The sequence below is a fragment of the Lissotriton helveticus genome, chromosome 4_1, assembly GCF_964261635.1.
Source record: "Lissotriton helveticus chromosome 4_1, aLisHel1.1, whole genome shotgun sequence".
Taxonomy (NCBI): Eukaryota; Metazoa; Chordata; class Amphibia; order Caudata; family Salamandridae; genus Lissotriton; species Lissotriton helveticus.
In genome coordinates, this window is record NC_136063.1 from 1,168,339,714 (window position 1) to 1,168,353,227 (window position 13,514).

Consider the following 13,514-nt stretch of genomic DNA (forward strand, 5'->3'; position numbering starts at 1 on the left):
GTGACAGTGACTATGTGTGAGTGCACAGGTGTCAGTGAAAGTGTAGGGACCTCAAAAAAGTGAATTAATAAAAAATATAAAAATTCCCTGGCATAGTAGAAAAAATACTTTATTCACTTCTCTAGCTGGGAACATTAAGAAGGGGTTGTGAGGTAGAGCAGTAGCTAGCTACCTAGTCGACATGTTTCGTAAGCAGTCCCCTACTGCTTACTCATCAGGACCAAAAAACGATCCCTACTAGAATATACTCAGTTCTACAGAATATGCCTACTGTCCTACAAACAACACAGCAAAAATAAGCTGACTGTTTCGTGCTCCGGGGCATGAGTTGGCCCAGTGAAGCAAAAAATATTGATACAAATAGTACCAAAAAGGGACCTATTATGGTCTACTTTTTAGTTAGTTTCAATGCCCCATGAGTTTGCAGGCGAGGGGTGTTCTTCCGCGGTAATGTCCGGCGAGGAGAAGAAGCATTGTTCCCACCCCCGTGCTACTCCCCCGTCACTGTCACAATATAAGTGCTCCCGCGTATTCGCTTGGTCGTAGCACGCCCCGTCCCGTTATAGGGGCGGGAAGACCCCTATGATGAAGCATGACACTATTGGATTTTTTTTAGTGTGTGAGGGGTATTTTAAAAAAGCACATTGCGCTCTGGTCTTTTCACCTTTAAGAGAGAGCCTAGCACGTTTGTTAGAAAAATTGAAACCAATTAAAAATTAAAATTTTACCATGTTATCACTTTTTCGTTAGTGCAGATCGTCTTTCGTTTGGCTTCCACTAGAGGAGCAAGGAGGAGTATGGTCTTAATATACAAATGAACACGAAATCAAATCGTGTATTAGCATTCTTTAACCATTCTTTAAACAAGAACTTACATTGGTCAGCCAAGGGCGTCAAATTCCAAAATTGGTCGCCTGAGACCCTTGCCATTAGATGCGCTTCATTTTTAATTCCGTGTCTGAAGTATCTGAAGGGGTTAAATGAGTGTGCCGGTATTATTAAAGTTTATGCTCAGCAGTCGCATGAAAAATAAACTAAAGCCGCCGCCGCTGTCTATTACTCACGTAAAATGTAGCCGCAGCTGCGGTCTCTCGTCTCAACGGTACTCGCTTCTGGATGTACGCGAAGCGGATATACTTCCGCGTTTAGCTTGTGAGCTTACTCGCGTAGTCACGTGATTGGGTGGAAAGGGAAAAAATACTCCACATTTCGGGGCAACTATAGCATATTCTGTTATGGTTGGAAGTGAACACATTTATTGTTAAGTATTTTGAATATGTCCAGCTTGCTGAATTAATAATTAATTTTGTCAGTATTAGATGGCTAGCACCTCTTCAACACAAGGGTATAAATGTTCATTCGACAAATCCACATTAAGAAGGTATTTGATTTGATACGATCATGGGGTGTTCAGAGTATATGGCAGATAGGACGGGCATTATTTGATGGACACATGACGTTCACTAATTAAAAATTTAAAAAAAAATTAAAAAAGGCTACACTGTTCATTCGACGAATCCACATTAGGAAGGTGTTATCGTGAGGTGTTCAAAGTATTTTGCAAATGGGACGGGCATTATTTTATGGACACATAAAGCTCACTAATTAAAGAAGGGGTATTCTAAACAATTTACAAAACATGCAACTTTCTTACACGAGGGTATAAGCGTTCAGTCATTATACATGCTGTAGATCGACCATTCAATGAGACACTGATTATAAAATGACCAAAACACTCAGTGCAACGAGAAACGTGCACCTCTCAGACATGAGGGTGTAGACGTGATCAGTGCATTCATATATAATTCTGTAGTGATTATAACAACAGTGCATCTTAATGAACCGCTATAATTACTGTCCTAATGCTGCCATCTGGGCATAACTACTATCTGTTTCATTAAGACCATTAGCGATTGAGTCAAATATGGTCATCCATTTCAATTCACGGGTGTTCAACACTGTCGCTAGGTTCCCACCCCTTCTGCTCAGAGTGATTTTCTCTATGACTAACCATGTTAGATCTTGTGCAGTGTGCCCCATTCTTTGACAATGTTCGACCAGGGGTGCTCCTGGTACGTTACAACGTATCCTACTACCATGCTGTAAGGTCCTCTGTTTGATCTTCTGTTGAGTCTGGCCAACTTATATTTTCACACAAGGGCATTGAATGATATATATAACGTTGGCCGTGTTACAATTGGTGTACGATTTAAGAAAGAAGGTCCGATTTTAGTCGACAAATTTCTTGGTTTGTCGAGTGGTAGCACAGGCAACACATTATCCACATTTATAATGCCCCATGATCGAGGGGAGATTCCATAAGGATGTAATAGTTGGTTGTTCAGGGGAGTCCAGAAAAGAGTGGACCACCATGTCTCTAATGTTTTTGGCTCGTTTGTAGGAGTTTAACGGTAAATCTTCCTGGTTGATATCCTCAGCTACCAGGGACCAGTTCTTATTAATAATCTTTTTAATTTTGTTACTTCTTGTAGAGAAAGTGGTAACGCAAATAATGCGCTCAGAATCAGTTTTCTCTTGATCTTCAGTGTTAAGCAGGGTCTCACGTGGATTATACCAGGCCCGTTTGCGGGCTTTTTTCACGAGTCGGCCAGGATATCCTCGAGCTACTAGACGATCTGATAAATCTTGGGACTCAAGCATATAATCATCATTTTTGGAACAATTCCTTCTGATACGTAGGAACTGTCCAACGGGCAAATTATCTTTTAGACCCCTTGGGTGATGACTTTCATACTGCAACAGGGAGTTTCTCTCCGTAGGTTTCCTGTATAAGGTCGTCTGAAGATGTTCATTTTCGGCATAGATAGTAATATGCAGGAAAGGGACCTGATTATTGCTGGACTGCATAGTGAATTGTATATCTTTGTTGCATAGATTCAGCCAAGTATGGAATGTATTTAATTCCTCCAGGTTGCCACCCCAAATGCAAAGGACATCATCAATGTATCTAACCCATAAGGCCAGATTGGCCTTAAATGGGTTGATATCAGAAAAAATGAATTGTTTTTCGAAGGAGTCCATAAATATAATCGCTAGATTTGGGGCAAATGTAGCCCCCATAGCGACTCCCTTTGTTTGGAGGTAAAAGTCTTCTTGGAATATGAAGAAATTCTTCATCATTGCCAATTTGAGCAAATCAACGATGAAATCGGTTGGTACTGGCATGGGTGCTGGGCGTTCGTCCAAGACTTTACGGATGACTTCAACAGCTTCTAACTGTGGAATACTAGTGTATAAGGACACTATGTTACAGGTGACTAACAGTTGTCGAGTGCAATCAAAAGGGCGCTGGTCCACTAGATTAATAGTTTGGGTGGTGTCTCGCAGATATGCCTTGGTCTTACTGGCTATCGGCTTAAGGAAAAAGTCTATATACTTGCAAAGCGGTTCTAGCATTGAGCCACAACCCGAAACGATAGGTCGACCCGGCGGGTTGTTGACATCCTTATGCACTTTTGGCAAGGTGTATATAGTAGCCAACCTAGGGTGTTGTTGGTTCGGGAACTTGAACTCCTGGTCTGACAAAAAACCTTCTTCCAAACCTCTCTGTGTAGCTTGAAGCATGTCCATTGCTAATTCACGAGATGGATCAGTACGTAGTTTTTGATAACTCACTCCATCCGAAAGCTGACGGTAAATCTCATCCTTGTATTTGGTGAGGTCTTGAACGACAATCGCTCCCCCTTTGTCAGCGGGCTTTATTACCACTTGTTTGTTCTTGTTAAGGGTGGCTAAGGCAGTCTTTTCAGATTTACTCAGATTAAATCTCATGTACTTCTGATGTCCCAGTACTCTATCCACTTCTTTGGTGACAATATCCTCAAAAGCCAGGATTTTGTGACTCATGGCATATGTCGGAGGGAAGAAGGTTGAGGGTGATCTTAATCCAGTTGTGGAGGTTCGTTGTTGGAATGTTTGGTTCCTGAAGTAATATCTCAACCGAATTTTCCGAAAAAACCTAACCAACTCCGTCTTCAGTTGGAATTTATTCGGTGTTGCTGTTGGGATGTAGGATAGGCCTCTACTCAGGACGCGTATTTCCTGATCGTTCAGTTCAAGTTGGGAAATATTGATGACCGGGTTGGAAATTGGTCGTGTGTTACTGTCAACATTCTGGCCATTGATAACTGTTAAGGTGGTGGAGGGATTAGTTACCATCTGTAGGTATTCCTCCTGGTCGAAATTTCCCCGTGTGTCTCCGGACAGAAGGTTACTTGTTTCTGCACCTTGCCTCTGCTCCGCTCCAATTGTTCGGGTTCTGTTGTTGTCCTCGTGTTTGACCACGGGCCCAGTTGTTGCCATGGCCGTGGGGCGGTCTCCATTGCCCCCGGCCCTGGTCTTAAAATTGATGAGGGGGACATTGTGGTGGACCCTGAGGGTATTGTTGGTATCCAAGATCCTGTTGGTTGTAATTATAGGATGTGCTCGTGCCTGGTTCCCCTTCACTTCCCGAGCTGAATGATGAGTCAGAGAACGTGGTATAATTACGCCTCCCCCGGTAATTACCACGTCCGCGATTGGTGAACCGGCCTTGATTATACTGTTTAAAGTAATCAGGTTGTAGATAGGGATAAACGTTTTTCTTATCAAATGTTCGTAGGTCTTTCGCCAGCTTCTCAAATTTCTTTGTCTGAGCCGTTATATCAAATTCCTTAAGGGTCACATCCAGACTTTCCAAAGCCTCCTTGGCATTGGTTAATGTGCTGTCGCCAAGGACCTCAGATCTCAACGCTGATATTTCCTTTGTCAAGGACTGGACCTGCTCTGCAGCGGTTTCCACTCCCAGCACCATCCAGTGCCGGGAGCAGTTATTCGCCACGTAGCTGAAGCCCTCCTTAAATTTTGGGACATCAACAAAGATCGCTGGCTCTATTTTGATCTGTAAACCCACCGGAATTATATTTTCTTGAAGGTAACGCGTTAGAAGATGTCCATGTAGACGCGTTCTAACCAGTTTTTTCTCTAATCTTTCCAGACGGGAGACTTTGTCATTTAGAGAAAAATCTACCCTCGGTGCTGTGGTGGAAAGAAAAGAGTTGGACTGATCCTGTATCAATTGATTAATGTACTCATCTGTATAGGACAATAGTTCAGATTCAACCATGGTACTGAGATAAACAAATTAAATAAAAAGAACCTCGCAGATCAGCATCTGCTCAGATAATGTTACCAAAGGGGGGTTTTACCCAAAGCGTCACTGGGACCTGGGTGCTAAGTGATACATATATAGGGGTCCCAGAGGAATAGCGTATCAAAGAGGGGTACGCAATTATTGATTTGCAACCTTTATGCTTAGAAAGTTCATCATGTTTAATAGAGCAAAAAATGTCAATCAATCACACTATGCTACTGAATTAATTCAAATATATGACAATTAATAATGCCCCAAATACAAGGGAAAGGGAGAAAAGATAAAGTGTGGAATGAAAAAAATAATAAAAGTGATTCATAGGAGAGGACACAATTTCATATTCAAAACAAAGACATTCATAATTAATGTAGAAAAGGCTATAACTTATTCACGCCAAAATTACAATAAAACTAATACAAAAGTCATTCTACGGTCATATTTGTAAATATTTAAATCATGGATAGTGCCGGATGACAAAACAGGTAGAGCCGTCGACGTTTCGACCCCTATATGGGAGGTTTACTTGAGCCATTAGACGAGGTCTTCATCAGGACAGGGAGAGTAGTGACGGGCCAGATAATTCTAAAAGGTGAAGGAGAATTTAATGAATTCAAATTGAAAAGTGAGTTTAAAAATTTGTTATACACTAATAAAAGATTGTTATTTACCATGGTATATCGGGCCAGCCGGCTCCGAGGATCATGAATCAGGAAGACCAACTTCTGTGTGGTCTGTTGCTAGTGGTCAGGGCCAGCTAGAGAGGAGCAAGAATGGTATCAAGAATCAATAACTAGCAACTATAACTAGCAAGTGTCAGCTTCACTAAAACATAAGAATGTTCTAAGGGTATCTAACTCACATGTTGTCTTATACTTAAGGCTGGAGTCAGTTCATCAATGCAGGAGGAGTGGGAATTGGTTTTATCTTCAGCGTGGCCTTCACTGGAGAAACAAGAGGGATATGGTTTAGGAATCAGTCTACCACCAGCACTTCTAGGCGTGTATTTTTATTATTCCCTGATCAAAAAAAACTTACATTTGTCAGGCAGTCACGTAGGATTTCAAAATTCAACTTATTTGCTCCAGGCGTTAGTGCAGATCGTCTTTCGTTTGGCTTCCACTAGAGGAGCAAGGAGGAGTATGGTCTTAATATACAAATGAACACGAAATCAAATTGTGTATTAGCATTCTTTAACCATTCATTAAACAAGAACTTACATTGGTCAGCCAAGGGCGTCGAATTCCAAAATTGGTCGCCTGAGACCCTTGCCATTAGATGCGCTTCATTTTTAATTCTGTGTCTGAAGTATCTGAAGGGGTTAAATGAGTGTGCCGGTAATATTAAAGTTTATGCTCAGCAGTCGCATGAAAAATAAACTAAAGCCGCCGCCGCTGTCTATTACTCACGTAAAATGTAGCCGCAGCCGCGGTCTCTCGTCTCAACGGTACTCGCTTCTGGATGTACGCGAAGCGGATATACTTCCGCGTTTAGCTTGTGAGCTTACTTGCGTAGTCACGTGATTGGGTGGAAAGGGAAAAAATACTCCACATTTCGGGGCATCTATAGCATATTCTGTTATGGTTGGAAGTGAACACATTTATTGTTAAGTATTTTGAATATGTCCAGCTTGCTGAATTAATAATTAATTTTGTCAGTATTAGATGGCTAGCACCTCTTCAAAACAAGGGTATAAATGTTCATTCGACAAATTCACATTAAGAAGGTCCATGATTTAAATATTTACAAATATGACAGCAGAATGACTTTTGTATTAGTTGTATTGTAATTTTGGCGTGAATAAGTTATAGCCTTTTCTACATTAATTATGCATGTCTTTGTTTTGAATATGAAATTGTGTCCTCTCCTATGAATCACTTTTATTCTTTTTTCCTTCCACACTTTATCTTTTCTCCCTTTCCCTTGTATTTGGGGCTTTATTAATTGTCATATATTTGAATTAATTCAGTAGCATAGTGTGATTGATTGACATTTTTTGCTCTATTAAACATGATGAACTTTCTAAGCATAAAGGTTGCAAATCAATAATTGCGTACCCCTCTTTGATACGCTATTCCTCTGGGACCCCTATATATGTATCACTTAGCACCCAGGTCCCAGTGACGCTTTGGGTAAAACGCCCCTTTGGTAACATACATTTGTGAATGAGGCCCATAGCATCAAAGCTAAACATTGTACTTACACCACCCTAGTGCACCGATGTCTACTGTACTCACTACCCCAGATCTGCATACTTGTTTTGTAGTCGATATGCATAAATCCATTGCACTCTACCCTTGCTGTGCATTACAATCTGACATCTGTTTTAAAGCAGCATATTGTATTCAACCAGTGGTTTATTTTTTTCTCTTTGAAGGATGGCCAACAAACTATGGGGCATATTACCAAGGGTCATTATCGCCGCTTTTGCAGGACTTTTTCCCGCTAAAGCGGCGATAATTTTGTCGCCCTATTACCAAGCTGTCGCTAACACCAGTTAGCGACAGCTTGTAGGCGATAGCGGGCATTTTGGGGCCCGCTTTGCATGTCAGCGATAATTATCGCTAATGACATGCAAAGTGGGCGTGCCAAAATGTCAGCGACTGGAAACAGTCGCTGCAATCGCTATCGCCTATGATCAACACAGGCGTAGTTTTGGAAATATTCGCGCTAAAAGCGCGAATATCTCCAAAAGCTAACGCCTGCCCTGACCAGTTTTTGGCCATGTTATCCAATGAGAGGTGGATAACATGGCTAAGAGCAGTGTCAGGGTAATGCCTGAATATCGCTGTATTGACAGCGATATTCACGCATTTCGCCTGTTTTTTATCGCTCCTGAGATAAACCTTGCTAATAGCAAGGTATCTCAGCGATAAAAACAGGTGAAGGGCGGCGATAGAAATATTCCCGCTAAGCCAACTCAGCGATAATTATCGCTAGTTGTTGGTAATATGCCCTTATCTCTCCTATTTACATTCTTTGAAACTTGGTGGCAAATTTATTAGGAAGTCAGAAAACGCTGCACAGCAACCACAGTCACTGCACTGCATTGCTGAAACTGAGAAAGCAGGACAGCGCCATAGCTACTAAGATAGGTATTTTTATGTGCGGAGATTCTGCACTCTTCAAGATAGTACTCGCAATAGCAAGCAATCTTAAACTTACACAAAGGTGTAAGTTTACCCTTGTGAATCATGCCTAAAGTTAAAGTGCAGGTGCTGCTGGTTCAGGTAAGAGCAGTGGGGTGGGGCAAGGGGGAAGTCAACAGATGATGGAATAGGGAAAATAAAATAAAATAAAATAATTAATACAACCACTTACCTTCTGCTCGCCCCATAGCTCTCCTGAACCGGCAGCGCCTGCCAAAGTGTTAAAGGGAGTGATAAAAACCCAAACCAATACTACTAACTCTACCAGAAAGAAAGTAAGCATTCATCATACCAGCAGAGTGACCTAAATGTTCAAAAGAGGTAAGGTTACAATACTTCAATTTTTACCTTTGTCATTGATGAAGCATTGTACTATTTGACTATGCAAATTTTATTTAATCCTGCAATTCTCACCACCTTATTAGTATCACTTATCCCTCTGACTTTTTTATGAGGTCATTAACATATCAGGTTTGCACAAGCCTATATTCCAAATCGGGAACCGGTTTTTAGATGCAAGTCAAATTACTAATACAAATCAGGTCACTTGGCGCTTTCTCGGAATGGAAAGTCTCTCCAGGTCCAATCTATGCACAATGTAACCAACAGGAGTAGAACAACCACAGAAATCCATGCAAGGTAATCAACCATAATATTTTATACCCAGCAAAGCAATCAATTTCCTTTCAAGTTCAACTAACCACCAGACTTCCACGAAAAAACATGCATAGTCTTTAGTGCCAACTCTGCAGAAATTAACATCAACATTGCCAATCTGTTCACGCCACAGAAATTGTCACTCTTGCACGCTGAAACATTGATCTCAAACTCCTATACCCTACTAATCAAACTTTGTTACATACCGTTAATATATCAATGATGCAAAACCTTGCAATACGGCAGATGTAGTAAAAACATTGTAAGTTACTTATTTATATATAAAGCTCCTAGATTTCCGCTTTCATTGATTTTAAAAGATGAATGCAGACTGAGAACCATCTATGTTCTTGTCTGCATTTATTTTTAAATATGGATGCAAATGGAATGTATGCTGTATGATTTGCATGATTCGAAATGCTTTCAGTCATGACTAGCAGGCCAATACCTGTTCGAATTGATTGGTGAAGGTGTTAAAAAGTGTGATCGTTTGCTGGTAAGGATCAAACCGCTGTAGACATGCACAAGATTTGTACTAAAATATGCATCTTTTAGAATGAGTCTATTGAAATGTCATTTATGTGCATTCATGATATTATCGGTTAAATAGGTTTAAAAATATACTAGTTTCATCTAGATTTTTACAAAACCCAAAATTAATATGATTAAACCCACATAAAATTATCAAAAAATAAATATGGATACATGCAGAGGGAAATGTAAAACAAATGCCGTAAAACGAAAGCCCTTTTTTTGAAGAAACACAGTGAAAGATCAATGATCTAAGCTTAGTACAGAAACACGCCCAAACATACTAGTCACTGCATCATTAGCACACAATTGCTCCCCACCGACCCCTTCCTACTTTTTATCCCCTCACCATTTTGCTAAACTCTGCCTTCATTGCTCATCTCGAATGTACACTCTCCTTTCAATGTCAAACTCAGTGCTTAATTTGAGCCAGTGGTTTCCAGAGCTCGGCACTAGGACTTAATTGTCAACTCTGGTGCTTGTGATAGTCTGCCACAACGTGGTGCTGTCTGGATATTTTAGAGATGACTACAACACAGTAAATTATTCAGTCAATATAGATTAGAAATTACTACTGCCTGCCGCCCAAGTCACTTTCATCACTTCAGGGGCCTGAAATAGTCTAAATTGACACACGTGTAGGAGTGTGATGGTAAGTAGTTGCGTTGTTACGATCATTGGCAGCATGGCAGGGGCAATGTGTGCTGCAAGTAGCAGTGGCCTCTTGACAATAGCCCTTGCAATTATTTCTTCATATTTTAGCACTGGTCAAACTCAGGATTCAAACTTAACACCATCCCTTGTTTCACTCATCTGCCAAAAAGGACCTCACAATACATTTCACACTCACATCCCTTCCTACCAGAACAATGATATCTCCCCACCACATTACCAGTGAATGAAGTCAGATTCTGCAGCGCTGAGTGACACAGAGTAATGCTGAGAATCAGACAAGGGCCATAAAAATGAAGGCAAAGAAGAGGGACACAGGGACAAGAATACATTATACAAAGACATGGACAACAAGCATAGGCCGGGGAGACAGATAATGATACAAGATGATTCAGAAGGATCATACATTGCCAGGTGACACAAAAATACAAACAGGGGACTCAGAGATGGAGACATTTGATCAAACACTGGAAAAGGTTAAAGGTGTATGGGAGGGATAGACACAGATGGCAACACACTTGACAGTAGGCGCTGATACTTTTCCGGTGGAATAAAATATGCTTAACTTGAGCCAGTGGTTGCAGTGGGTGGGTGGGGGGGTCCCCCAGCACAAATGTTTGGGCAACAGCACTTATTCTTCCTCATCAGACATGTCCACTCCTGAGAACAAGATAGGGAAAACACACAAATGTGAAAGAAGGAGAAAGACTGAAAACCTGTCACAACGGGAGAAAGCAGGTACCTGCAAGAGTGTGATAAATGGGTAAGACGTGTCTAGTTGATGATTAAAGAAGCAATAGGTGGATGCCAAACTATGCAGCCTTGGTATTTGGAGCTGACATGTAATAGCATCTCAGCAGGCTTCTGAAAAGAGTTTGCATATCAGCATTCATTTTTTAACAAATAAAGCTCTGGGAACAAACATGACAAGTTGGGATGCGGCCATTGAAACACAACCTTGAACAAAGGGGATAGCGACAGTGCACCTAGGACACACACCAGTGGAGACAAATACCAGAAGCAATGCTACAATAATCACGGACCAGACATTGGAAGCGGGCAATGGGGGATTCCAACACTAAGCCAAGAGAAAACAGACACAGTGACTGAAGGAATTGGACATGGAGGCAAGAGATCACTGAGATAGTAAGAACAGACACATAAAACAGAGACATCACAGACAGACTGCAGGCTAGATTACGAGTCTGGCGGGCCGAAGACCACCAGACTCATGGTGGCATGGCAGTGGCGGTCCAGCCACCGCCTTACTAGCAGTACAACCACTCCATTAAGACTTGGGTGGTCGGACCGCCATGGGACTGCCGCCGCCACCAGGGAACCACCATTCCCGGGTGGTGACACTGCAGTCCTGAAGCCACAATATGCTTGGCGGGATCACCGTGGTCCTGCCAAGCATATTATGAGTTTCCTCTCGACCGCGGCTTTCATGACTGTTCCTCCTCCATAAAAACTGTGGTGGAGAGGAAAAGAAGGGTACCGCATGCCATGTGGATGCACACAAGTAGGGCACAGCATGTGAACTTTACAGTCAATGATGTGCAAGAACAGTTTTTGGTGTTCCCATTGCAGTGCCCATTTTACAGGCACTGGAGTGAGAATGCCGGAAAACAGCCTGCCAGACAGGAGGAAAGTTCTAATCTGGCAGGCAGCTGAACCACCACTTTGGCACATCGGGAGCGTGGCGGTGGCATACTGCCAAATACCGCTGAGCCAAAAGTCCTAATCAGGCCCTTAAAGAGCAAGAGGGTGCAGATGCGGGGCTACAGAGACACAGGCATTAAAGCTTGAAGGCGACAATACATCAGGAGAATGGATTCAAACACTAGAACAGACATTTACATGAGGTCCAGACTTGAGAAATAGACACAAATGATTGTAAAGTGTACAGTTACACTAAGAACAATACCCATTACACTTCACACCTAACATTACTAAGGCATGCTTCAACTCATAATACCACATAACAGCAACACATTATGCACTATCTCCTATTACATCACAATGTCCATCATCACAAAGCAACACAGCTCACCTCAACTTTAAAAAATATGGTATATTCTCTACTGCGCCATATTACACCATAGCAAACCATAATTTCCGATCTAAGACCACAGTTGGGGCAGCCTCCTACAAGCAAGGTAGAAAACACATGCAACAATACTTTACACCATACGTAATTAGACAAAACTGCCATTGCATGATTCCAAGCCATTTCCTCAAACACAACCCCCAATTGTTAACAAAATAAAAAGTTATGCATTCATCAACTTTGATTACTCGCATGGGATGCTGCTAAGATGAAAAACCACACCCACCCACTGGCACTTCCATGGGGTAGCCCATATCCAGAAATTACCATCAGGGGGAAAGAGAATTCATGGTAATGATCCTAGGGCATATTTATGGGAGGCTTGCACCACCGGAGCGTCCCTTTTTTGATGGTCCGCTGGCTCAAGCCTCTCATTTATATCTATAAGACAAAGCAAAGCCATCCTGTGTGGCTTTGCATAGCCTGATAGATATGGAGTAAGACAAAGCAGCGTAAGTCACTGTGGGCCTCATTTATGAGGCTGTGCGTCACTTTTACGCCGCCGGTGGGTCACTTTTTGTGACACACCAGTGGCGTAAAGAATGCGCCTTGTTGCGTCATATTTACAAAGTGCCGCATCTAGGTAGATGCGTCACTTTGTAAACCCCTGCGCCACATTATACCTGCGCCAGGTATAATGTATGCAAGGGGGTGTTTTGACGCAAGAAAGGGTCATGGAATTGACGCAGTGAAATCTATAAGACTGTGCCATTTCTTGGCCACTAATGCGTCAAAATCTTACGCCTGCTTCATGGCAGGCGTAAGGCTGACGCAAGCACTAACAACATGGGACTTGCCCATGTGAAAGTACACATTGCTGGAGTTGCGTCACTTTTGTGACACACTCCAGCAATGCGTCACTTTTGCGCCTACAGATACATCAGAAATACTGACGTATCTGTAACTCCTTGCGACATGATGCGTCATATTATAAATATGACGCATCAGTCATGACGCAAGGAGTGCGCACTGAGAAGTGACGCATCGCTGCTTTCACGCAGCGATGCCTCATTTCTCATAAATGAGGCCCATGTTTCTTACACCCATTGATTTTGGCGCTGCCCCAGATTTACTTAATCATGTCAACCTTGGGCAGCGCCAAAATTACGCCTCCCAGAGCAGGTGTAACAAAGAAAAATATTTTTATTTCTCCTAGTTTTTTTCCTCTTTCCATGTGTGCTCCATTTTGTATGGTACAAGGGCACCTTCGTTGGCGCTAGGCAGCAAATCCAAGCGTCAGCACAGG